At 37.9% G+C, this 27,933-nt stretch overlaps 1 long non-coding RNA gene across 1 annotated transcript; it reads right to left on the reverse strand.

Annotated features, from left to right (window-relative positions):
* Window positions 1-398: 398 nt before the first annotated feature.
* On the reverse strand, window positions 399-23,751 carry LOC129921806 (uncharacterized). Its single transcript, XR_008773784.1, has 4 exons — window positions 23,581-23,751; window positions 21,978-22,040; window positions 3,855-3,947; window positions 399-896 (listed from the first exon to the last, which is right to left on the reverse strand). It is a non-coding gene; the product is annotated as an uncharacterized LOC129921806 (long non-coding RNA).
* Window positions 23,752-27,933: the final 4,182 nt, after the last annotated feature.

Here is a 27,933-nt window from a genome sequence, read left to right on the forward strand (position 1 = left end):
GTACTGTTTAGCAAATAGGTTGTACTGTTTAGCAAATAGGTTGTACTGTTTAGAAAATAGGTTGTACTGTTTAGCAAATAGGTTGTACTGTTTAGCAAATAGGTTGTACTGTTTAGCAAATAGGTTGTACTGTTTAGCAAATAGATTGTACTGTTTAGCAAATAGGTTGTACTGTTTAGCAATTAGGTTGTACTGTTTAGCAAATAGGTTGTACTGTTTAGCAAATAGGTTGTACTGTTTAGCAAATAGGTTGTACTGTTTAGCAAATAGGTTGTACGCGTCAAATTACTAGCGTGTTCTTGATTACAGACATGTAGATGAATAATACAATTCCACAAATAAAGTGAACAACCAACAGGCGTATGAAGTATAACTGTTTAATTCACAACGGGAGCAGTCTAGTCTCAGCTACTATCACGTACGATGTTACCTCTATGAAAGCCTAGCCTAAACTGTCCGTTTAATCTAGCTAAGCTACAGTCTCGCTTTGGATTTTATGTCTGATAATTGCGTTCACTATCAGTCACCTAAAGTGCGTCTCTACATTCCTCCCCCCTTTATTTAAAAAAAAAATTAACCAGTTCATTTTTTTCTTTCAAAACTTACTTGTGTTAAAATAATATAGGAATTCAAGGGGCAAGACGACACAAACATGACATTCTTGATGCATTTTCCGTTTACTTGACATGTTTCATGACCTCTTCATTTCTTGCCATATAGTTCTGAGTTCTGTTAAAGTTTCTGACAATACACAGTTCATCTCTTCATAGTCACAGAGATCACTATCAAGAATGTAAAGCAAGCAGTTTAGCATCACTTGTTCATATCTCATGACATGTGTACTCTTCCATGGCATGTGTATTCTTCCATGGCATACAACACCAGGACAAGTCAACCTAATGTTAATGTAACACAAAATACTTTTTAAAACAATTTGTTATCATGCTCTATATCAAAATATCACTAATCCAATCGCGATTTAATTAATTTTTTTCTCTTACTCACCCTGTCCAAGAACGTAATTTTTCCAATGATACATGATATGATAAACAATACAAAATATAAATAGTACTTACTTCCTTATGCTTAGTTACAATTACTTTAAATTTTTATTATCTCCCCTTTTCTCTATCATTTAATTTGCGGCATGTTAAATGAATATTAACATAAAATAATGTAATACAAAACAGCAATGTACTACATAGTATTTACATGTATCAGTTCCTCATATAAGTGTCATTCTGGACAACATATTAAGCTTATTTAACATTATTCAAATGTGTCAAAATAGTAGGCCTACCTCTATGTACTCCCACATTAGTTTTAAAACTTGGTAAGTTTAAGACATATCATTATTCTATGGAATACCACATCCCCCAATCCACTCATTATCATTATAGTTCCATACTCTTGAACCAACATTATATTTCAATTTAAGATTCATCTGTTCCATATTATCTCTCAACTTTTAATAATACGCATAACATCTCTTCATAAACTTTAATAAAACAACTTTAAGTTGTACATAGTTCCATATTCATAATATTACTTCTTATTTTACACCATATCTTGTCATGTCATTATTTTGGTTACCATAAGTTCAGTACTAATTTACTTTATAGTCACTGTATTTAGTTCTACTATGTTTTATTCTTCCATCATTTCTACAACAATGAGAACTCGCAATCTTCTGGTTGTTATATGACTTATTCCAATAGTCCCTGGCAAAATGTCATTGCTTGTTACAATTATAGCAAGTCCTGTTTCTTCTACATGAGCCATCTATGTGTCTATTGTCTAGTATTTTGATGTTCCCTATTTCTGTGTCACAAATGACTGTATTTGTTTTGACACCTTCCTATGTCTTTCATCGTACAGGATCTAATTCCCTTAACATTTCATAATACCATATCCTGTGATAAGCTGGGGATTGCTACTCCATTACAATAGCCTGTAAAGAAAGGTGTCTTCACAACAATTCTACAAGCTTTATACTTCTTAATACTGCCATCTAATAGTCTGACACTTTTCATGTAACCTAAGGGACACAAAGGTTCTACAAATTTAGATCTGATGGCAACTGTTGCACATGCTGAGTCTCTAATAAAATGTACAACTTTGCCATTTACCAAACCTGGGAATAATTGAAAACTATTTCTCCTTTCTTCTACCATGTTAATCTCTTCTTTCACTTAACAATAATTTAATTGTTCAACTTCACTATCATCATTACTGTAATCCCTATCACGACTCTCCTTTGTGTAATATACTTGTTTTATTTATATCCCTAGTTTTACTACCACTTCTTCTGTTTTGATCTCTATCTCTATATGAATCCCTATCATTTGATCTATAGTATGGAGAGTTTTCCAATGAGAAGCTATGTGACCTTTCTTTTGGCAATTAAAGCAAGTTATTTCTTCAACAAGAGTATTTCTAAATTTAGATCTCTATGTCTGTTTTCAAATCTATCCTTATTGTCTTTAGAGTATTTATCTTTATTTCTGAATTTGTTCTCATTGGTATATCCTACTAAATCTATTTGTTTATCTTTAGGAGAGAATGGGTTATTTGGATATTCATTCTTGTAGATTCTAATAATTTCTGTTAATTCATCAATTGATTTAGGGTTTCTTTCTCTAATAAAAGATTGTAATTGAGAGTCACATTTGTTGAAGAAGTTGTCAATTAAAATAAAGTTTTTTTGCTTCATATGAATTTCCTAATTTCTCTAGTTTTAACCATTTATTAAAGAAATCTTTTTCTAAATTAATCGTAGTTTTGTGGTTCAATTTGTGTTGATGGACTATTTTCAAAATATTTTTTCTTAAATGTAGCAGCGTTGTGTCCATAGCTGTCCTCTATTCTGTGATCATGATTTTGACATATGGTTAAAGCTTGGCCATGTATAAAACCCCTTTAGCTACGCTATTAGAATTTTTGTGTGTCACGTTTTTTTTTTATATTGAAGAGGTATTTTTAGCTTGAAACCCCGCTAGAGGGGGGGGGGTTTAACCACAAAATCTCTCTTGGCTACGCCCATAGAATCTGGTGACTGATGAATGGATAGTCTTATATTGAAGAAGGGTTTTATCGTTAATTTCGGAGTGGTTTTTTAAAATCAAAATCTTCCTTAGCAATGCTCTTGGAATATGGGGTTTGACGTTTGCATCTTTTTTGTTTTGTTGTCTAGAAGAGGGAGATTTAACTGCAAACTCCCCTGGTAGGGGGTTTTAAACTCAAAACCCCCTTGGCTGCGCTGGGGCAAGTGATGGTTTAGCATTAAAATCTCATCTAAAATAAACAAAATGAAAGCAAAAAATCAGTCACTAAATTCCGACCCCCCCCCCTTGCGGGGGGATTTCATTTCGGGGGGGGGGGGGGCGGGGGTTGAACCCCAAACCACTTGCCCATGGCAAGTAGGCTGTTTTTCAAATTTACCATTTCTTTAGTACTGACTTGAGACATGAACAAGGCAAATAAAATAACTTAAGAATGCAGTCTTACATCACACACGAAGTATACATTTAACATAATAAATAATTAGACTTAGTTTTAAACACAACATGAAAGTCTAAATACAACGTAAACGCAATTAAAAAAAATGTGAACTGATTAGAACATAAAAGAAACATGGAACATAAGCTAACATGCATAAGAAAATTATTCTCTTTAAAAAGATCAATTATTTATTATAAACTAGCCAGATATGACCCGCGGCCTACGATTCTTACTTTGGGTATTACTGATCTGATGGATTGAATTTAGATCTATGTCAAACTTGACGCATATTCCCTTCAATATTTTTATTATTTTGCCACAACAATAAAAATAAAGAGTGCAAATGAGTTTACCCATTTAGCCGACATAATCATCTCAAATAACAAGGTTACAAATACAGTTAGTGTGGAAACACAAACTCAAAATCGGCCTCTGAAGTGGTCCACCTAGGCAGATAAAAAGGCAGGTTTCAATATTTTCAGAAAGGTCATCAGAATGAAATTCTATCAAAGACAAATGACAGAGAAAAATGGAGAAAAAGGTATGACAGATCTTGTATGGTGCCCCAGCGGTCCAGCAGACCAAAGGATAAGTGAAAGTGAATGTGAAGTTTGATGTGAACATGGCCTAACTGATGTCTTATAATTAATTAATACCTAATTTATCTAATTGCTTTGTAAAGGGTCCTCTTATTCAATTCATCAAAAAAAAAAAAAGGTACAATTTTCTGAGGCCGCAGTCCATGCGATAAAATATTAAAATAACTAGTCGACCGGCGGCGTAGCATACGCCATTATTTAGTGAAGGGTCAACACTTCTCGAAAGACACAGTTGTCCAAATGGGGTAGGTTTGGGCAAACGACTGTAACTGAATGGAAGAAACTCTGGAGAGAGCAACATACCATTGTCCACGACTGAAAACAGGTTTTGGAAAATACAGGCATATCTTTTCGAACGTTTGGCCTTGGGCTTTATTGTCATGGCAAAGGCAAATCTAACAGGGAATTGTCTGCGCGTAAAGGTAAAAGACAAATTTGAATCTGATGGTCAGGGACATTCGGGAAATAAGAACAGCAGTGAGGTAGCAGATACGATAGTTTTACACTCCAGTACGTTGCGGTGAATGCTGGTAACAGTCAGTCTAGTGCCATTACAGAGACCTCTTGCTGGCATGACGACTGAACCAATTTTAAATTTGAGTTTATGTGGAGGCATGCCGGTAGGGGTAAGACAGTTAAGAAATTCTTCGGGAATGAAACTTGATCTGCGGGATCGCCTGTGACGTTGGAGTCAACGCTGGTGTAAGTTACTTCGTCGGTTGGGATAAGTTTCAATACTTGTTCATTCAGGTGCAGGGAGTCTTCATTCGTGACACTTAATATTGCTCGCGTGCTGAGTTGTTCCGAAGTGACAGTTGAGAAGTTGAGGTCGCCATAAAGTTGTTGAACAGGATCAGAATGAACAGGAAAGCAATGAGAAGGTAATGTTACAGGTGTTCCATTTGTCCCGTCTCCAACATCGAGAAGCCATTTTGCGAAATGTTGATAGTCAGGAAGAGCTCTCATATTTGTCGTCAGTGTAAGTACATGCATGTGACGCCACAAAGGTTGCTTGTTAATGCAACTGGTGACAGTGAGAGCTCGAGAGCCACGCAGAATGACGGGGAGTATTTGTCGGAAATCTCCACCCTATAGTATTGTTTTCCTTCCAAATGGGTTCGTCTCACCTGTGAGATCACGTAACAACCTGTCCCTGGAATGCTCATGCATGTGTCATTGGCGCCTCGTCCCATATGATTAATTTGGGTTGCAGACTATGTTGAGCGTCTTGCGAGGTTTGACATTGCATGTGGAAGTCGCCGTGAGCTTCAACGGTATTTGAAACACCGAATGTGCAGTACGTCCACCCGGTCACAATGTTGCAGCTGTAGATGCAACTGTTTTAGGAATGTCTCCCCTGGCTCTGATGGTATGAATCAGGGTTTCGTAGACAAAGGTTTTCCCTGTTCCTGCGGGACCGTTTAAGAAGAAGCAGGTTTGTCGCGGATGGGAGTTGGTGTATGCTGCGTCCAAAACTGTTTCAATAGCTTGCTTTTGTTCTGTGTTGAATTAGTCGTAATGTTCCATAGCATGGGAGTGTTCAGCCTGAGCGTCGAAGACAGAAGATGAATGACACATTGGAAGAATGTCAGTGAGGGGGAGGTGTAATTTTTGCAGGTTGAGGCCATGTGGTTGGAGAATGTCATTTATTTCTGCGAGAGCATACATGCAAGCGGTGCATGTGGAATATGTTCTGAGAAAGTCCTCAGAGTTTATGCGTGTCCCAAAGGTGTAGAACGTCACGTGGTTCGCCGAAGACACAGACGAAAACGAAAAGTTGTCGCAAGAACGCTGGCATTCGTATCTGAGATGTAGAGTATCATGCCATATCTTTCGTTTTTCAGAAGACCCAATTGTTGGCACGCCTCTTTGAAAGTTTTACATTCCACCCAATTGTTGGCACGCCTCTTTGAAAGTTTTACATTCCACGCAATTGTTGGCACGCCTCTTTGAACGTTTTACATTCCACCCAATTGTTGGCACGCCTCTTTGAACGTTTTACATTCCACGCAATTGTTGGCACGCCTCTTTGAACGTTTTACATTCCACCCAATTGTTGGCACGCCTCTTTGAACGTTTTACATTCCACGCAATTGACAGTTCGTAGATGGTTGAAACTTGTGATGCCTATGGAACGGGTAAGGAGAAGCCTTAGGTAATAACGTTCAGTGTCATTAATGGCCACAACATTCTACCGATCACTTTTGTGCCTCCTCTAATTCTCTTTTGCCATTTACAAGAGGATTGTTGGAATGTGTAATGTTGGGGAACATCAGTGTAATGTAACTCCACAGCTTCAGGATCCGCTTTGTTCAGTTCAAACCAAGCTAAGAGCAAGGTGCTTTTGTTGGCCTGTCTTTGTAGCGCTCGTTCTTCGTGACCCTCATGAAAGAAGACGACTAGTTGTTCGTGAAATAACGTGCGATCTTTCTGAAAGCATGTACTCGTTCAGACGCAATATAGCCACAGGAGCACTAACATACCTACCATCAAGGAAAGTTTGTATTTCGTCATGTTGGATAACACTATCGGCTGGCTCCTTCTGAAGTACAATGGATACAGAGTCGTGTCTTTTGTAGACATACTTGTATAGATACTTGATACATTGAATGGACGCGCACACTTCAACATTAATATGAGCATTGAATTTCTGAGAAAGCCAGGGATTGTAAGGTAGTATCCAACGATTGTCAATGTCGTATTTGCCAACAATGGCAGCCTGTCTTCTGCGGTATATGGGGTACCCTTGTGTGTTTTCCTGAGTCTCGGCGTTGAATTCATTTGGGAAATTTTCATGCAGGGTGAGTTGGCATTGAGCGTGCCACACGGACTATGTACCATGCATTTAGTGACAATTCGGAAAAGTTGAGGGTGTATTTCGGGATTTGGAAGCTCAGCGCAGATATATTTGTCTATGTCATCTTTGGTCCTTATTTTGCACTGTGAATCAAGTGCCAGTAACATATAGCAATGAATCAAGCCTCGTTTTTGGAACTCAATGATGAAAATATATGCGACTACATTGCGAGTCGGAAGGTTTTGGAACAAATGGTGCATTTAAAGACCTCTGTGGAATGCGTTTGTTCACTGGGGTGTTTTTTTAAACGTGCGTTGAGATTATTTTTCCGTGTGAACTGTTTTGAGAAAATGTTGCAATGAAAATCCGGCGTTTGTAAATGTTCATCAGTAACAGGAGAGTGGGAAGGTGACGTCACATCCATGTGTAGATCACGTGGTGTAATGTTGGTGCACATGCCGACGTTGGCAACAGATGTCACCAGAAGGTCATCACGTGTGTTTGAGTCAGGCAAGAGAACTTCGTAATGGCCATGATCCAAAGGACCACTAAATAGCAGGGTTATGGAGGGACGTTGACCTGGATTGTAAACTCGAGGAGGTTCATGCGGACTTTCTCGGAAGTGAATAGTGATAGTAGCGTGAAGTATTTGAGACAGCGCCACAAGTTCAGCCTCGCCACCATAAACGCCGGAAGTAGTCATGTAGGCAGCGTATTGCTGAGCAGAGTGTATGACTGTGTTTCCGTGAGTAAGAACAATGGACAGAGCGTTACCATACTTATCCCAATGTTTGCAAACAAAGCTTACAGCTATCTTGCGAAGTTCGAGAGCAACAGTTTCGTCGATGCCATTTTCCCAGAAATATGCGACTGATAAAAATAAACAGTTACCTGATGCAGGGATTTCGACTACATTGAAAGACCTGTAGTTTCCACAAAATATATGTGAAGCGGTGGAAATGAAAGGCAATACGAAGGGGCAAAATCAAAACAAAGCTAAATCAACTATTTTAATGACACCAGATATTGATGTGTGTAAAAAAAATACACACAAAAATATTGTTGTAACCCTGCCATGCACCAGTGCTTGAGCAAACTTATGTTCTGTCTGAAGGTTGTAGAAGGGACCTGGAGCGAAGCGGGGAAGGCTGTCGTTGGTCCACTTTCGGGTTAAGTAGCAAAGGACTGGTATACTTAGTAGTAAGACTCTGAGGAAGCTGAAGGATGTTATGTGTTTACCCTAGTGAATAAACACCTCTATTTATTTACTGTTAAACTGTGTTGAGTTGCATGCCTTTACGTTGAGTGCCTACCCTAGAGTTGCAACAATATAATCAAGTGTATAGAATATATAAATAAAGAGAAAGATTTCTTGTTCTCTCCCACCCCCCCTCTTTTTTTTTTACGTGGGGTAGAAATAAAAAAAGAGTGATCTTTCGTGGTCACAACGGTCCGGCCCTGCTATTTTGTGGACACTTGTTCTCCTCTCTCCCCCTCTTGTTTTTTCGTGGGGTGACTATCTGTAGAAATAAGAGAGTGATCTTCATCTCCCATAATAAGGAGCCTCCCGTGTTTGATACTACTAATAGTGAATAATTGTAAAAGTGTTGTATTTTTATGAAAAAACATAAGTGATCTTAAAAATTAGATTTTTCGCTTTCAGAAAAGAAAAAAGTAGCCGTTGCATCAGAAATTTGAATGGTTTAAAATATTATGACGCTGGATTTTCACTGGGTCTAAACGGGACGGACAGACAGACAGATAGACGGACAGACATTCCACACAAAACTAATAGCGTCTTTTCCCCTTTCGGGGGCGCTAAAAAGGCTACGGGTCTCGTTTTTAATTCTATTGACTTATTATAAAATGGAAAACCTTACAGTAATGTTTAAATCCTCATATAAAAAAAAAAAGATCCGTATCACTAAATTTAATCTATTTACCTAAAAAAAAATCTGCGGGAGTGTTAAGAAATATTTGATCCCTGTAACTAGATTTACATGCTTGACTAACCATGCTAATGTGTTATTTTCTTGTCTGACCACTCCACAAACAAAAAAAAAAAACACACACTATCACACTATCCAAACCAGATTGCGCTTTACCTTTGAGAGATTTACATTAGTTAAATATACGTTTACATATTCTACATTGGCCATCCCACATCTCATATGTTACACAGATTAGTTTGTGCTAGACCTTTCTGTGAATAAATGCTGATAGACTTTAATTTCTCAATCAGTAATTAGAGTTTAAAACGTTAAGGTTAATAAAAGTAAAAATAAATAAATATGAATATAGGTATGCTATTTAGAAGATTTGCTAAATGTTCAGTAACACAAGATATTTAAAAGTCGTGTCATATTTTACTATCCGGCATTATCAATCTCCGACATATATTAATCTCCGTTGCGTCAATAGTTTAGTATTTTGCCAACATGGCGGCCGTGAACCAGCAAATTCGACTGGCAGAGAAAAGCCAGACGGTAGGGTCACCTTGGTCAAACTCTATGATGTGTAGAGGATAGGGATTGTTCAAATGTTAAAAAAGAAAGGGGAGATTAAAAAAAAACGAGGAGGGGGGCTACTATAAATGAAAATCCCCTCAGTTGGAGTATTCTAATAAAGCAGGAAAAGTTTAGTGACACGCTTGAGTTATCACATTTTGTTTAACGGTGGAGCTCAGACAATTGAAGATACATTAATTAAGCCTAAAAACAAGCAAATAACAAAAATATGTTTGCAATGCAACTATCAAATAATTCTGTGTTAAGACGCATTTGCTCTATAAGCTAAGAGCTCATTCTTGTGTTGGATCATGCAGTGAATATGCGTTGCAAATTAATGAATTTACAGATCTCGCAGGACATTATGATAAAAATATTGAACATTTTTTCAAGTGCGCATATTATGCGGGACAGATCTAGTTTTACTACAGAAACAAATATGCCTAAGTGTTTTAATGATTGCATTATAAATCAAAAGATAGGTTGATGCCGGAACAATGATAGCCTATAGAGTATAGACACGTACTGATGAAAACATTTTAGAAAATTTAAATTTGATATTGGGGATGCCATGAAAATGTAAAATTATGGAGATTTTCATAAAACGTAGTCTTTGGTTTCTTAGACTTTACCAAGTGTTTCGTTACAGAAAAAGTGTTTGGGAATCCCTGACCTAGGCCATTGCAAAACACCACAGGAAAAGTGTTTGGGAATCCCTGACCTAGGCCATTGCAAAACACCACAGGAAAAGTGTTTGGGAATCCCTGACCTAGGCCATTGCAAAACACCACAGGAAAAGTGTTTGGGAATCCCTGACCTAGGCCATTGCAAAAAACCACAGGAAAAGTGTTTGGGAATCCCTGACCTAGGCCATTGCAAAACACCACAGGAAAAGTGTTTGGGAATCCCTGACCTAGGCCATTGCAAAACACCACAGGAAAAGTGTTAGGGAATCCCTGACCTAGGCCATTGCAAAACACCACAGGAAAAGTGTTTGGGAATCCCTGACATAGGCCATTGCAAAACACCACATGAAATATAACAAACACGTTGAAATAAATAATGATGCTATTCCCACGTGACCTGTCAGTCGGAAGGGGCAGAGACTAGACATATTGTGAAAATGAAAGAGGAAGTCACTCTGCATCATGTGTTTGGGGAATTCATTTGTGATCGAAAGTAATCAGCTATATCTCCTTGACCTTGGTTACAAATGTTGTCATTCTTCTTCTTCCTTCTAATTATTATGTCGGAGGGTTCAGATGACTAGACCAATATCTGAGATGAACTGTGCAGTGGTTTTCAGATCAGCCAGATCTCCATAGAGTTTTTCTTTTATAGGAGTGTTATGGGACCATTGTCTTGTTCGGGCCTCTTGATGAAGAATGTAGTTTTGTAAGACTTGGTCGGCATTCTCTGGCGACACTCCACAATGGTAAATTTTACTAGTCCCAATTTTCAGCTTTTGGCACTCATTCTGTGGTGTACTGAAGCAAAACATTACACCTTGGTCGTGTCGGATCAACTTATAATATGCGAATGAGAGCTTGTCCCTTTCCCATGTATTCTATTCACAATTAGTTTCTTCATTTCTTCTTGATCTTGAACCAAGCACTATTTCTGATATTGAAAGCCAACAAAATGCATATTCTGAGGTATCTACAGTGCATTTTCCTGCTATTAAAAAGTTTTATTTCAAAAACCTAATGTGCTATTCTTACTGACTTAGACCCTACCGCGCCGTTTGGCGCATTTGCCGTCAAGCTGTTTCCATAAAATTGTAGATTCCCTACCATTACTAGCAATGGGGTCTTGGGAGCGCTAGCGCGGGGCGAAGCCCCGCCGCGAAGCACTATTTCTGGTATTGAAAGCCAACAAAATGCATATTTTGAGGTATCTACAGTGCATTTTCCTGCTATTAAAAAGTTTTATTTCAAAAACCTAATGTGCTATTCTTAATGACTTAGACTCTACTGCGCCGTTCGGAGCATTTGACGTCAAGCTGTTTCCATAAAAATCTGTCACTGGTAATATCTGAAGCCTCTTCCCACCTGCCATGAGGACCTCAATGAATGAGTGGCCTCAAGTTGTACTAGGATATCATTGCAACTCTTCTTATGCGTAATTCATTTGTCGGAGAACATGTCCCGCAAACCTCATGCGTCGCTCTCTCACAATCTTACTAAAGGGTCGACTCCCAGTTCGGCATAGGATTTCCTTGATTTAAACCCGATCTCTATAACTGACTCCTAAAATCTGTCTTAGCCATCTTTGTTGAGCCACATTTAGTGTTTTTCAATTATGGCAGATGACTATTCACTGCAGTTTATTAAGGGAGCCCTGCCACTGGTAAAAATGTGTAACCCTCTTGAATACGCTCTTGGAATTAAGTGACTGTAGTTTGCTTTAGATTTTATATCGAAAAGAGAAGTTTTATAGTCAAAATCATCTGTTGGGGGTTTTCCACCTCAAAATGCTCTGTAGGGGGATCTTAAACTCAAAACCTTCTGGAGGGGTTTTAAACTTTAAACAAACGCCATCTGTAGAATAGGGGTTTAAACTCAAAACTCCCGATTGTTTTGGCTACGCTCAAATAATTTTAGTGTGTAATTTGCTATTTTTTATATTGAAGAGGTATTTTTAGCATTAAACCCCTCTGAATGGAGGTTTAAACTCAAAACCCCTTTTGGCAACGCTCATAGCATTTTGAGTGCGTAATTTGCTTTTTTTCTTACACTGAAGATGTATTTTTTAGCCTCAAACCCCCCTTGCGGGGGGTTTAAACTCAAAACCCCTTTGGGTGCATTCATAGATTTTAGTGTGAGTAATTTGCTTTTATTTATATTGAAGAGGTACTTTTTAGCTTCAAACTCCACTGGAGGGGAGTTTAAACTCAAAACCCCTTTGACTATAATACACTCAAAACATTTTGAGTGTATAATTTTTTTTGGTTTTATTATTAAAGAGGAATTTTTGACCTTCAAACCCCGCTGAAGTGGGGTTTAAACTAAAAACTAAGTCAAAACCCATTTAGCTACGCTCATAACATTTTGAGTGCGTAATTAACTTTTTTTATATTGAAGCAGGGGTTTATCATAAATTTTGGAGGGGGTTTTAAAATCAAAATCTCCCTTAACTGTGCTCTTGGAATTAGGGGATTTTCGTTAGCATTTTTGTTTTGTTTTGTTTTATAGATGGGGGGGGGGGTAACTGCAAAAACCCCAAGTAGGGGGTTTAAAACTCAAAACCCCTGGTAGCGGGTTTTAAGCTCAAAACCCCTGGTAGGGGGTTTTAAACTCAAAATCCCTGGTAGGGGGTTTTAAACTCGAACCCCCCTGGTAGGGGGTTTTAAACTCAAAACCCCCTGGTAAGGGGTTTTAAACTCAAAACCCCATTGGTTGTGCTAGGGCAATTGATGGTTTAATATTAAAATCTCACCTAAAATAAACAAAATCAAAGCAAAAAATCATTCACTAAATTCCGATCCCCCCCCCAAGGGGGGGATTTCATTTCGGGGGGGGGGGGGGTTGAACCCCAACCCCCCCCCTGGCTACGCCCATGATACAGATACAAGTGTCAGGAAATTGAGTAGGGGCTGAACAGAAAGAACAGTGAAAAAGCATACCAACTGGTTAAGGACCTCACAACCTCAACGCATGCAAGAACTAACACAATGCAAGACAAAAATAATAGATGTCTGACAGGAAAAAGAAGTGATAAGAAGATGTACTCAGTACTGTTCAGACTTATAAAACTCAGGAGATCCCGTGTTACTAAAAGTCCCTGCTGTATCCAACATAGAGAAATAGCCTTATATCCCCTTGGAAGAAGCATCAGCAGAGAAAGCTCTGAAAAATTGGAAATCAGCCAGAGTGGACAACATTCCTGGTGAACGTTGACAGGCTGGAGGAGAAACTATGATAAGCGCACTTTCAAAGATTTGCAACAAGATTTAGCGTTCAGGAGAATAGCCCAAATCCTGGAACCTATCATCTATCACCTTTCTTCCAAAAGAAAGGCAATTTACTACTCTGTCAAAACTACTGCACCATCAGCCTCATAAGCCACCCCAGCAGAATACTGTTTAAAATCATTCTAAACTAGTCGACCCACGGCGTAGCATACGCCGCTATTTTGCAGGGCCGGCCTTAGGCCACTGCAACCTATGCAACCGCAGTTGGCCCCGCACTTTCATAGGACCCGCGCTGGTCCTAGGTGTAAATTGTTGAATTAAACCATTTATAACTTATAATAGATTTCCTGCGGTCTTCTGATTTACCAAGAGCTCCTGGAAATCTCCTAAACTTGCAAAATATACAAAAAAGTCCTGGAAAGGTCCGGAAATTATTAAAATCTTTTGAAAACTCATAAAAATCTCCTAAAAGATATAGACAAAAAATTGTCATTTTGGGGTGGCATTTAATATGGAAAATGCCAATCCTACGCGCGATTAAAAAAAAAACGGCATTATGCAATACCGGTAATTGTGGAATCTGGTGAAAGAAGATTTTCGCGCCTCAAACTAATGAAGAATTACTTGAGGTCATCAATTCTCGAAGATAGATTGAAACATTTGGTAATTCTTGCTATTGAGCGTGATCTATGTAGGAACAGAATTTTATGATAAACTGTATACACGCAAGGCTCGTAAAATAGTACTGTCCGCAGTAAGTTTACGTCTGTCAGGTCAAGTATCACTGAGGAAAAAGGCAATCTGGAGTAGGCTTAATGATAAAGCAAACTATCGTCAACAATCTGCAGGGTATACCTGTTGCTCACTTTGATTTACTAATGTCACTTAGACTTCCATAAGATGAATCTTGCATTGATTAGTGTCTATGCCCTCACGCTACTGGCGGAACCGGACGCGAAGGACAAAATTCTATGGTGGCTTGAAGCGAGTCCTGGGACATGTGAACACCATGGTGTCCAGGGGAAACATGGTATTGGTAATTGCAACGACAACGGCAGACTATTGCTGGAACTCTGCTCTGAATTTAAACTTGTGGTTACCAATACCGTTTTCAAACAAAACAACCACACTCTAAACATTGACATTGACTTGACTATATACTAGTGAAGCAATGCAATGTTGGTAAAGTAATGCACACCAGGGTTAAGCCAAACGCCAACTGCTATACAGACCTACACCTTGTCTGTGCCAAGTTCAATATTTCAATCTAGGCTCCAAAGAAAAAATTCTACCTTCGGGCAAGGAAGCTAAATGTCGTAAAATTTGTGGATGTACAGGACAGGTTTATAGCCTTGCTTGAGGATGAGCTCAGAAAGCCCCATGAAATTAAATTGACCTAGAGACAAACTGGAACCGCTAAAACAGACTCTCCAGGATGCAACGGCCAGGGGGGTGGGCTGTTACAGCAGGCTCAATGAGACTGGCTTGTCGAGTACAACGCAGCAATCCAAGAGCTATTAAAAAAAAACACATCTCTCCATGTTCTGTGCTTGAGACCCTCAACAGCACTGAACAAAGTCCCTCTGCAGAGCCTCGTTTAATATTTACAGGCAAAAGTTCGCGAATTAACTGGTGGATGGAGCTTTCAGAAAACGTACAAAGATTCGCGGACGAGGGATACATGAGCTCACTCTTTGAATCCATTCGCTCTGCTTATGGCGCAACATACCATGTCTCCTCTAAGAACTGCTGACTGCCTCGTCTTGCTAACAAGAAAGTCCAATTTACTATATCGGTGGAGCATATAACTTGCTTTTTAGTGACAAAAGGGTTATGTCTAAGGAATCTCTTACTGAAATCACACAAGAAACAGTGAAAATGGAACTGAAAGAATATCCAACTCTTGTCGAGATGCCACAGTCATATTCCTGTATAAAAAGGCGACAAATCAGACTGCTCCAATAACCGTGGCGTTATCTAACTGTCGGTGGCGGGGAAGACCCTTGCCAGGATACTCCTTGACAGATTGATCCATAGTCGGCAGAGTGCTTTCTGGAAGTCAGAAACCGGTAGAGGCACATCGGACATGACTTTTGTCTTACTTCAAATGCAAGAAAAGTGCAGGGAGAAGAACCTAGACTTGTATGCTGCATTCATCAATCTCACAAAAGCATTGACACAGTGAGTCGCGATGGCTTGTGGGTAATTCTATTTCGATATTGATACCCTCCAAGATTTATCGCCACTCTGAAGCAACTGCATGAGGGTTAAAAGGGTCAAATCAGATGCAACGGCGACCCGTCAGCTCATTTCTCTATAGAGAACGGTGTTATGTGCTTGCTCCGACACTCTTTGCAATATTCCTTGGAGCAACTCTAAATAAGATGGGGTGACCTTGCATGAAGGAATCTACACTCGGTTCCGCACCGATGACAGCATATTTAACATACGGCACATGCTCTCCCATTAAAATGAAAGACATGATTGCTACTGAGCTGCTACTGAGCTGCTCTTTGCGGACGATTGCGCCCTTCTTGAACACACCAAACTGGACCTTCAACTTACGCCCATGAATTTGTTGAGGCTGCTGCCACGTTTGGTCTTCTTTAGAAGTCCCCAATGGGAAATAATCCAGATCCACAAATCAAAGTGAATGGCCATTTCCTTAATGTTGTTGACCATTATACATACCTAGGCGGCACAGTGTCTAACGATGCGACACTTTCCAGAGAAATAGACAACATCTCGCAAAGGCCAATGGGGCTTTTGGTCGCTGAGAGCATGGCGGTATAGGTCTCTTCACTTAGCAACAAAAATCAATATTTATAAAGCAGTGGTTCTCTCTGGGTGATCTTTCGAACGCTTCCATTAAAGGTGTCTTCTTCTCATAAAAGGCATACGGCCATACGCTGACCAAGTACATTACGAAAAAGTATGTTCTGCTGCAGGCCGGTGTAGGCAGAATACTATTCGACAGATGCGCCTGGTCGGACACTTATCCCGAAGACCACATACCAAAGGCGATCTTCTTTGGCAAGTTTAAAGGAGGTTGGCATGACAAAGGTGTCCCCCGCCATTTTGCCCTCACTGGCATAGAGAAAAGTAGCTGGCAGCAGGTCTCCTCTGAAAGGGACAGTTGGAGAGCTCTCACAAAGGATGCAGGACAAACATTTGAGACTCAAAGAAAAGCCATTATTGAAGACAAGCGCAGAAGACGGAAAGAAAACTTAAATAGACTGCCAGCAGACAACGGCTTTGTCTGCACGAAATGCTGGAAAATATGCAGGTCGCAACTGGGTTTACGTAGTCATGTGAATCACTGCACTCATCCTTAATCTTCGGAATCGAAGACATTGCTTTTTGTATTACAATGTCTTTTAATTTGTACTGTATTCTAAATTTACATATAATAGTTTTAGACTCATAATTGAGGAACTACAAAAATAGTTAGCTATTTCTGAAACTTTTATGAAATTTTAAAAATATTTTTTTCATTGCCTTTTTCATAACAACATTTCACCACAAATGTACGCAGTTGTTGTTCTGTTCTCATGGAGAATAAATAAATTACTGTAGACAATTAAACATTTCAAACAATTAACAGAGACTTCATGTTAATATAAGTAAACATAGAGAACTATCATTTTATAACGTTCCATCCTATCAAGTACTTTACACAAAAACATAATGACTCAGTATTAACATATTAGCACAGTTGTACTTAATATGGATTGTTTAACTGTTAAAACTGTGTATTGTGTTCCGAAACTGTGGAACTAGTTTACTAGTTGTATTCTCGTCACTGCTTTCAAATTACAGTCAGTCAGCATCTACCTGTTCTGCACTTGTTTACTTTTCAAAAAAAAATGTTCATAGATTTAAGTGGACCCAACTGATGCTATTGTGGAGATGCAGCTACTGGCACCCATAAAACACTCGCGGAAGAACTGATTAGAATTTCTCTTTCAAGTCAAACTTGAAGGTAAGTCCTCTCAGCTTCAGCTCTAAATGGTGAGATGAGTGTATCGGTTCCAAAATCTTGACGACTTTAAATTTACTTTAAAATCCCACAATCAAAGAATATAAATAGGTCTTGTACTTTCAACCCTTTCACTAGATATAGTTTCACACTTCACCAGAGGAAATGACAAAAGCAGTATCCACTTGCTTGTCTGGAGAAATAGGAAAGCTTTCTTTGAAAAGATTTAACATGAGCATATATTTCTCGTGTAAACAAGCCATTTCAATACTGTCAATGGCAACAGGAAGTCACTCTTCATTAGAAATCTAAAAAGTCACAGTCAATGTCATTCAAGCAACACAAGAATTTCTTCCTTAAGATTCAATATTCTTCTCAACACCTTGCCCAGGCAAAGCCAGCGGATACTGCTGTGGTACCGAACAATGAAATGTTTTGTTTTCAAATCTTTAAGTACTTTTCGGAACTGCTTGTGGGTAAGACCCTTAGCTATGATAAGACTGAGATAATTGGGTCAATAATATGTTTGATAATCAATGGAGCACAAACGTTTCCGTCTAAAGGTAAGAGTTGATGATTGGGATATTTTCTTATTAACAAACTTTCACGTTTTTCTCAGTCAAAGCAAGGACTCAATCACTCGCCCTCTTGTTTCATTCCAACCCAAAACTTTCAACATATTACTTCATAACATTGAATAAAAGCTGGCCTGAGTTTGCGTCTTTGACTGTGCATCTCGACAATTAGAATCTTCGTTTACTTACAATGTGTAGACTGACGTACAGACAATGTTTCCTTATAGCCTCTTCATCAAAACAATTACAAGTTTCAACAATTTATATTGACATTTGAAATTATTTATTTTTAATATACATACATTTTTCTAATTTCTGTAGATGTCCACAGGCCGCATAAAACGCTCCAGTGGGCCGCATGTCGGCCGCGGGCAGTTATTCGCCCACCACTGCTTACTGTTTACTTATTGTAAACACTGTGGACTTATTTTCGATAAAGAAAAATACTTAAATCTGTATATAAATATACCAAGCCTGTTGACTTTACTATTGACGAAGTACGTTTAGTAGAAAGAAACAGAAACTTTAACATCATCTGTTTTCCTACCTGTCATTGTCATATTTTATGTAATACAAACGTTACTTCAAAAGAGAAGATAATTGCGTCCTGCACGTGTTCCTAGATCAATCTATTCATGCTTGTTAATTAATTACTTAAATTCCGCAAAGTCATTGGCTCTTGCTTGACTTAGGCAACCTATTCCATGTTCTATAGCACTAGGAAAGAAGGAGCTTTTGTTAAAATTTGTCCTAGCATATGGAACAATAAATGTGCCTTTATCTGTGTTTCTTTCTTTTATTAGGTTTTGTTTTTATATTTGAAGATTATGGATTGATTTTTATGTTTAGTTGCTACTCAACTTTTAAGTCTTATATCCTTAAAGGTTGGTGATTTTACTGAAGGTGCTACACTAGTCAATTGTGTCAATTCGTTTGTTATGAAAAAAAGCTCTATTTCGTGTCTTTTCAAGTTTCTAAATGTTTACTTGAGTTGAATGGTCCCAAACAGAGGATCCATATTCTATAATTTGCATAGCCAAGGTTAAATAACATTTTAGTTTTATGTTCTAATCTGATTCGTAGAAATTTCGTTAGAAAAAGAAAAATTAAACTTTGTTTGATTTTTTAAATAGTTTTATTAATATGGGGATTTTATGATAATTTTTCATTTATTATAATACCTAAGAATTTGTGAGTTTTTAGTCTGTGTTGCTGGTTCGCCATGAATAAGATAAGTGGTATTTATTTGTTTAAGTTTTTTTTTATTTAAATTACTGCCTTTTTTTCTGGATGGAAAGACATGCTCCAATTTGATTCCAATTTCTGAAATTCTTCTAATTCTCTTTGTAAAATTTCTGTATCTAGTGTTGTTTTTATTGTTCTATATATTATGCTATCATATGCCAATAATCTGACTTTTGTTCCTGAACTAATGCAATTTGGTAAATCATTTATGTAAATTACAAATAGTAGTGGACCTAAGACAATTCCTTGAGTTTACTTGGGTTTAATGTTATTGGTATGGATTTAGAGCCATTTATTATTACAGTTTGTTCTTTCCTTATCAGAAAAATCTTGAGTTCATTGATGTAACGAACCATGCTAATGCCAAAATAGTTTAATGATTTAAACAAGCTATGGTGCTGAACTTTGTCAAAAGCATTAGAAAAACCTTATAAGGTAGCATCTATTTGCTCACTATTATCTAAACCTATTAAAAAAAAAGATCAACTAATCATATTAGTTGTGTTACACATGATCTATATTTCCTAAAGCCATGCTGGTATTGAGTAAGAACATTATGTTTATCTAAGTGGTCTATAGTGTTTCTACATATTATGTGTTTTAGGATTTTACATGTGACGCTGGTTAGTGATACTGGTCTGTAGTTTCCTGGGTAAGATTTTTGTCTTATTTTAAATAGGGGAGTGAGTGACATTGGTTCTTTCCAGTTCTTGTTTAAGTGATGCCTGAAAAAGTATTTTGAACTCTGGCACTAGCTCATTGCTTAGTTAATTGAGTAATCTTGCTGGGATACCATCAAGTCCTGATACTTTATTTGATTTGATGTTTAATAATAGTTTTTGGATCCCCTTTTCTTGTACTTCTATATTTCCTATGTTGTCTACTTAGTTCAGATTAAGTAATATGTCTTTGTCTCCTGGGGCTGATACAAAGTATTTATTTAGGATATAAGCTTTAGTTTTATTATCATTATGTGTTGAGTTATCTTCTCCTTTTAATGGTCCTACTCCTGTTTTTTCCATTTTCTTAGACCTCATGTATGAATATAGGTTTTTATTGGCATCCTTAGATATTACATTGTTTATGTATTCACTCTGCAGCTGCCTGCTTCCTTTTTGGAGTAAATGTTTAGTTTTAGTATACTTTTTTATAAGGTCTTTCTGACTTAATTTCTTTAAAATAGGTTTTCCTTTTGTTTGCAAAATTTCTTTAATTTATTATTAAACTAGAATTTCTTTATTTTCTTTGATGAGTATTTAGTTGGTATATGATTTTCTATGTTTTAAGATAGCTTTTAGTAAAATTCCAGAGGTCAATGTCTTTTTCCGACAAGAATGTTTGTTGAAAGAAAGTTATATGCAGCTTGGTGTAGTTGTATTAATTAAGTTTGTAATTAACATGCACTACACTGACTCATGGATACGCGTAGGAAGTAATTATCGTCTGTCATTTATAAGATAAGATAAAGTGTAGCCAGTAGAGTTTGAAAAGTGTAGTGAAGAGATTTAAGTTTGGACCTGCACTTTTTTTTATTAGAAAAAAATATCAAGTTATTGCGCTGTGGACAATATTATTAATATTAATTATATAAGTAGGACATAAAAATGCCCCAGATATATTAAAAATACTTAACGCTAAAATCACTGAAACAATTTAATTAGCCGCATTGTGAGTGATAATAATGCTTGAAATAAACATTTTGTAAGGAAGGCTTTAGGACCTTGGCTGAAAGCAACAAGGACAATGAACTGATTCACATCTGAATATACTCGCAGGCAATCATGTTTTAAATAATCATTTTGTATACAGGGAGATAGAATAGTGTTGTTGTTGTTTTTTTTTACTACTTTTGCATAGCGCAACGTAATAGTTAATTGATATCTGCACACAAAAATATTTCCTTTGACATTTTATTAACCCCAAAAACTACCATTACTATAATGTGTCACTAGGGAATTGGACGGAAAGACGGACATACGGATGAAATGAAACGAATAGCAGCTTTCTCCTTTTGGTGTCCACTAGCTATGAAGAGAACAAATATTTTCCAAAGCTGAATTACTTTATGAAACCCTCCTACTCTAAAGACTGTGAGTTCAAACATCAAGCTTTATTGTGTAGTGCTATTTGGTTCTCAAACTATTTCATTTCAAAAGGCTTGTTCATACTCTAGACAAATACATGTTTGCCTTTTCTTTTAAGATGCTATGGGTTCAACTCCAACTATCACTATTCCCTAGCACCCTTAAGGCGTAGTGCTAATCTTGTCAAGTCTGTAGCCCATAAAAAAAAACACAACATGTTATTTAATCTTTCCCTCTTCGTTTTCCTCAGTCATGGGAATGTTGTATCGATTAACTTCATCAAGCTTGGAAGGACTAGTGAAGGGGGTGGGGCGGCTCTTAGTGTACTCATTTTGTCAGGTTTTGTTTTTAATTTTGTTTCCGTGGATGTTAACTTTGGTTTGGGGAACATCTGAGAAGGTATCATATGTCTGAGCTTCAAACTGGCTTTATAGTTGAATGTAGAATAATATAGTTATTGCAAAATTACTCTGTACATTTATAGACAATACAAGAAAATAAAAAAAACACTTAAAAAAACAACAAACCTTATATTGAGTGTAGTTGTATGAATTATTTTGGATCAGTCATATAATTAAATTTGTTATAGATCTATAGTAACATCTGTGCGATTACAAATATTTTACCAATTGTTTTTGTTTGGCACAATTTCATGTTTTTAGCTTTCTCGATACTCTATAATCCTATCACTAGTCTGGACCAGTAGGGAGAGAAAGAAGTAGGGGTGTCCGGGGGAACATTTTTTAAATGTGTTTATATAAAAAGAAAGCGACTTACATTCGCACTCGAGGGCTAAGGCCTCCTCAACCTCCTCAAGCCAATATGGTAAACAGGGAGCTGCTGATGAATATAGGTTTATAGTTATTTACAAACTTTTCTTTCTACAAACAATACAAGGAAATAACTCATTTTATACTAACTTATAGTAAGTTTAATTTTGTTCCCTTGTTCGAGAAACCAAACAAAATAATTAATCACCAATAGTTAATAAATTGTTTTTACTTATTCTTGTGAAGGCATGCAAAGAAATAATTGTGAAATTAAATCAGCATTGGTCTTGGGAGAAATAACATATGATACTTTTGACCTGACAGACAGACAGAGTGTGAGTTGCTATAAGGTTTATAATCAAAAGACATCTGTACACGTCTCGCATTTCTTTCACACTGTTCAACAAAAAGTATTTGACCTCAACCTGAGATAATAATAGGTGATAAGGGCAGGTCGTAGTGTTAGAAAACTCAAATTCCACACAAAAAGGTATCACTGGGAAAACTCTGGCAGGCTGACCAGAAATAATGTGTAGCAATACTGGCAGATAAGGTCAGGGGCGGAAGGGGAGCTCATAGCATTATTAATTTTTCTTAAGAATATTTACTCATTATTTAAATATTAACCTTTTTTTTTGTATTTCGCCCCTTCACATTTGGTGTTGTGTGTGTGTATGGGGCGGAAAGGAAATGCATCTACCGCAGAAATCCCAGTTTATGAACAAAATACGTCAAATATCTGTAAAATATATTCTAATTATTGGTATTTTAACCTCTTTTTTTTTGTTGCTCTTCTCCTATGGTATTTTGACCGATTGCATCTACCCCCGCCAACCCTCACTTTTTTTTATTTTGTTCAAAAATCAGTTTATGGACAAATTTAGTTAAATATATAAAGCTAGTTATTTATATTTTAACCCATTTGTAAATTATGTCGGGTTGTCATTACTAGGTTGGACCTTGGGAGGGAGGATAAAGGGTAAAGTAAAATCTCCCAAATCATTTCAAATAAAATAAAAATCTTTTCCTACTTCTAAGTCACTTCAGCATAGCAGCACAGCTTTTCTCATCTTCTTAGTTACGATAGAAGTGACATCATTTGTAATCGCCCTAGCCTGAAATAGTGCCAAACATAAGATGACACCTGAAATTAAGTATATATCCCACGAGTCAAACAGATCCTATTTCCGGAGATACATAGATCTAATAAGACTTGGGATCGCAAATGGGATCCCACGAGATACACAAGCTAAGATTAAATGTATCTTGTGATAAATGTCAACAAAACATGGCCGCTCATGTTTAAAAAAAGAAACCCATTATCCAGACTCGAGTTCTACATTTGTTTGACGATTTCTTCCCCTTGAATTAGTTAGCTAGCAATCCAGTCAAAGTTGTTCAGGAAAGTTTTCTAAAATTTCACGTTAAGAGTTCAGTGGTTCAAATTTCATTTCCTGACATTCATTTTAGAATCCTTAGAAATTAAAATACTTTCTCTCAAGTAGAAAATTAGACTATTGGATGACCAACTTTGCGTCCTAAGTAACCCTAGGTTGTAAGTTCTGCTTAGTTGAAGCTAAGTCCAATTATTGAACTTTTTTTTTACTTACATTCGAATTCGCTCGTTTACTATGAATTCATCCATGAAATGCTGATATCAAATCTGTAAGTCTTGCTATTAACACATGTGGAGAGAAATATGTCTTTTTAGCTGCCCCCGAAAGTAGAATAGCTGCTATTAGTTTTGTGTGATTGTTTGTCCGTCCGTCTCGTTAAGAATGCAAAAACTAGAAAAGATAGATTGAATATTCGACATCTTGATATTTTTTACAAAGTTCACATGCTTTTTATTTTTGAAAGCAAAACATTTAAAAAGGGAGGTAATCTTCTTTTTTTGTGTGTGTAAATATTGTTATAAGAATATTTTTATTAGTAATTAAGCGTTTTATGTCATACAAGTAAGCTCCTTACATTTTAATTCTCTCTCTCTCTCTCTCTATCTCTCTCTCTCTATCTATCTATCTATCTATCTATATCTATCTATCTATCTATCTATCTATCTATCTATCTATCTATATATATATATATATATATATATATATATATATATATATATATTGTTACGAATCTCACTATCCAGGCTCTCTGCAAACTGCACCATTTACACCAACTTAAAGAACTTGACAACTCAGGGCTCCAAAGTAACGTAACACTTTAATGGTTGAATAAATAACAGCCAATATTGTACAATTGGCAGCACGTAACACAAGACTGTACAAATATCTCTTCGATAACACCGTTCCGCCGTATCAACTCTTGCACTGGCCTCTCCCTCTCGTTCCGGGCTTGCAATGGGTTCAACAGTTCAGGACTGACTTCACACACTAGGCTCGTTGTGTCGGACTCGATCACAGACCAAGATCAAGACGCCAGTCGTCTCAACTGTACTTGACAGTACTCCGCACTGAACCGTCGTAATGCTCCGTACAGAACCACACCGCTGAATTGTGCTGTAGTCGACCGGACTGTAGTGAACCGGGCTCTGAACCCCTGCTTTGAACCTCGCTGTATTGAGCCCCTTTTCTCGACCGTCTTGACTGCGACACCTCCGCACTTATATAGGGTCCCTACTAGCCTTCTCGAACCGGACAGAACGCCGCTCGACGTTTCTAGGTGGTCATATGACTACAACTCTCGTGACGCTCCTGAGCTCTGTTCACGCCGGCGATCCTTCCCGAACCGTCCTGTTGATACTCGACTCGGCTGACCGACGTAGCTCGTCACGGTTGACCGCTCGTTTAGCGCTGGCCTGGGGCGATTTGCGTCGGCTGACTACACACACACCACTACCCCCATCTGTGCCACCACCAGGTTTATAACAATATATATATATATATATATATATATATATATATATATATATATATATATATATATATATATATATTATATATATATATATATATATACAGTGCTTATTTATGAAAAAGATAGGCACCTATACTCAGTGATTAGGTGCCGGTACTCAGTAATTGATGGCCTAACTTTTAATTACTAATGCAGCATACATATACTTTAAAATACAAGAAAAGAAATAATTTTTTCCCACATTCAAAAAGGTATCATGGGCGTAGCCAGGGGGGGGGGGTTCTTGGGGTTCAAAGCCCCCCCCCCTTCCGAAATGAAATCCCCCCCCCTGTGCGGGGGGATCGGAATTTAGTGACTGATTTTTTGCTCTGATTTTGTTTATTTTAGGTGAGATTTTAATACTAAACTATCACTTGCCCCAGCACAGCAAAGGAGGTTTTGAGTTTAAAACCCCCTACCAGGGGTTTTTGAGTTAAAAACCCCTTCCAAGGCGGTTTGAGTTTAAAACCCCCTACTAGGGGGTTCGAGTTTAAAAACCCTACCAGTGGGGTTCGAGTTTAAAACCCCCCATACCAGGGGGTTTGAGTTTACCCCCCCCCCCATACCAAGGTTTTTCGCATTTAAATTCCCCTCTTCTATAAAACAAAACAAAAACAAAAAATGCAAACGACAATCCCCAAATTTCACGAGCACAGTTAAGGAAGATTTTTATTTTTAAACTCCCTCCAAAATTTATGATAAACCCCCTTTTCAATATGAAAAAAGAAAATTACTCACTCAAATTATATGAGCGTAGCCAAAGGGGTTTTGAGTTAACCTTCACCCACTCTTCAGTAGGTTTTGAAGCTAAAAAATATCTCTTCAATACCCGGTATAAAAAAACGCAAATTACGCACTCAAAATGTTATGAGCGTAGCTAAATCGGTTTTGACTCAGTTTTGAGTTTAAACCCCCCTTCAGCGGGGTTTGAAGGTAAAAAATACCTCTTTAATATTAAAAACAAAGCAAATTATACACTCAGCATGTTATGAGTGTATTCAAAGTGATTTTGAGTTTCAATTCCTCTCCAGTGGAGTCTGAAACTAAAAATTACATCTTCAATATAAAAAAAAGAAAATTGCACACAGAAATCTATGAGCGTTGCCAAAAGGAGTTTTGAGTTTAAATCCCCCTTCAGAGTGATTTGATGCTAAAAAATACCTCTTCAATTGTGACAAGTCAAAAACTCGCTGTCAGAGTCGCTCTAAATTATCACAGCATTAATTATTATTTTTCATTATTTATTTATTTTATTTTAATTATTTCCCCATCCTACCCCTAAATTATTCACCCGCCACACCTTTTCCGCTCCAGGCTAGACTTAGTTGACCACCTTGGAGATAGCTAAGGCGCGTCCTTTCATTTATCTGCCCTTGATCGGGGAAAGGTAGACACACAATTTCTTTTGTCTTCCCGCCGGATGTCTGAAGGACGGTCGTAGTGGACACCACCTTGTGTGGGATGCAAGTCGCTCCCCCCCCCTTCCCACTTCTCTCTTTGATCTAGGAGATTACTCGAGTCAAAGTGCCTCTCGACGCTCCCATCTTAAGTCTAATTCACCCACGTGTAAGATAATTCTTAGCCTAGGACATTTCCTGTGTCCGCCCACATTCTCAAGGCCGGTATATAAGTAGATTCAAATCAAGCCAGACCCTTTCACTCCTCTATCGCTGTCGATCGAGTCTGGACTATATCATTTATTCTCCCTCCTAGAGGAATACCTGGTGGTAAGCCGAACTTAATCACAAGTTCCATCTTAATTACTTTTGTGCTATTTCCATTGGATATCATCATGTGTATTTTGCTTAGTTCATTTATATTTAATTAGTGCATTGTGTATTTCTCACTGGCGTAAGTAGAAAACATAAACATGTGCTATGTATATATTTTAGTATTGCATTAATCTATTAATGCTACGTTGCTCAATTGATCATTGATGCAACCATATATATATTTGTACACCTTATTTTATTTCCTTTATCTCGGTTGATCGCCTTGATGATTTTACTATCGCGCTAATACTGCGCTTAGAAAGGAGATATGAGTTATCTCCCCTGTATTGAATTATCTCCCCTTTACTCATTTTACCCTAATGAGAGTTGCGCCGCTTGAACGGACACACCATTCAAGCGCGCTCCATTGTTCTCGACCCACGGTCATATGTAAACAATCATCTGGGTCGCTGACCACCGCCCAATTCAACCCCCCCCCCTTTTCTTTCTCTATCCACCTGGGTTGTTCATTTGAGATTATTATTTCCCCTTCTATGTACATTTTGTGTTATTATTTCCCTTTTATGTACATTTTGATATTGCTACTATCATCCATCTATTTTCCAAATCCCATTTGTCATCACCTCCCCCTTGTGCTCTAAAGCAATTTTACCAATCTGACGAATGCACCTCAGTCGAGGGCATCGATAAGATGCATAAGAGACATGTCCTAACTTGTCTTTATTTATCCGCAGCCTCCCTCAGGTGTCTGCCTATTTAGGTGCTTAGTGCTATTCAGCACTGTATTTGCTATCGAGAATCATCTACTGCCTATTTATCGGATTACTTACCTGCCTATTTATTTGCTATTTGCTGTTCAGTGTCTACTCGACGCCACTCAACTACTGCCTATGTGCTTAGTGCTATTCAGCACTGCACTTGCCTACTGAGATCTACTCAACTCTACCACTTGGCGCTATCGGTATTGCCCGCCTATTCGACAGCCCACCTGTCAAGCTATTAGGTGCGACGTCCCTATAGATTCAGATCTGTGTGAGACGTCATAGCTACGCCAACCCTCTGCAACTCACTGGACATATCCTGTCAACTACGCTGCCCACGGCAGATCAGCTCTGCCCGCAGTAACTTTGTGCCCACGGTAGCCGGCCACCCGCCCTACTGTGCCCACTATAGATATTAGAGCTTGGGATTGAGACTCCACAAGAACTATATCACCGGCGTCCCTCTATCCGCTAGAGCGCCACCTCCAGCTGCAGAACCTCAAGCCAGGACACAGCCAGCTGCGACATCAACAGGAAAACCAGCTAAGTCAGAGGACAAAGT

Source organism: Biomphalaria glabrata, chromosome 11 (assembly GCF_947242115.1).
Source record: "Biomphalaria glabrata chromosome 11, xgBioGlab47.1, whole genome shotgun sequence".
NCBI classification, from domain to species: Eukaryota; Metazoa; Mollusca; class Gastropoda; family Planorbidae; genus Biomphalaria; species Biomphalaria glabrata.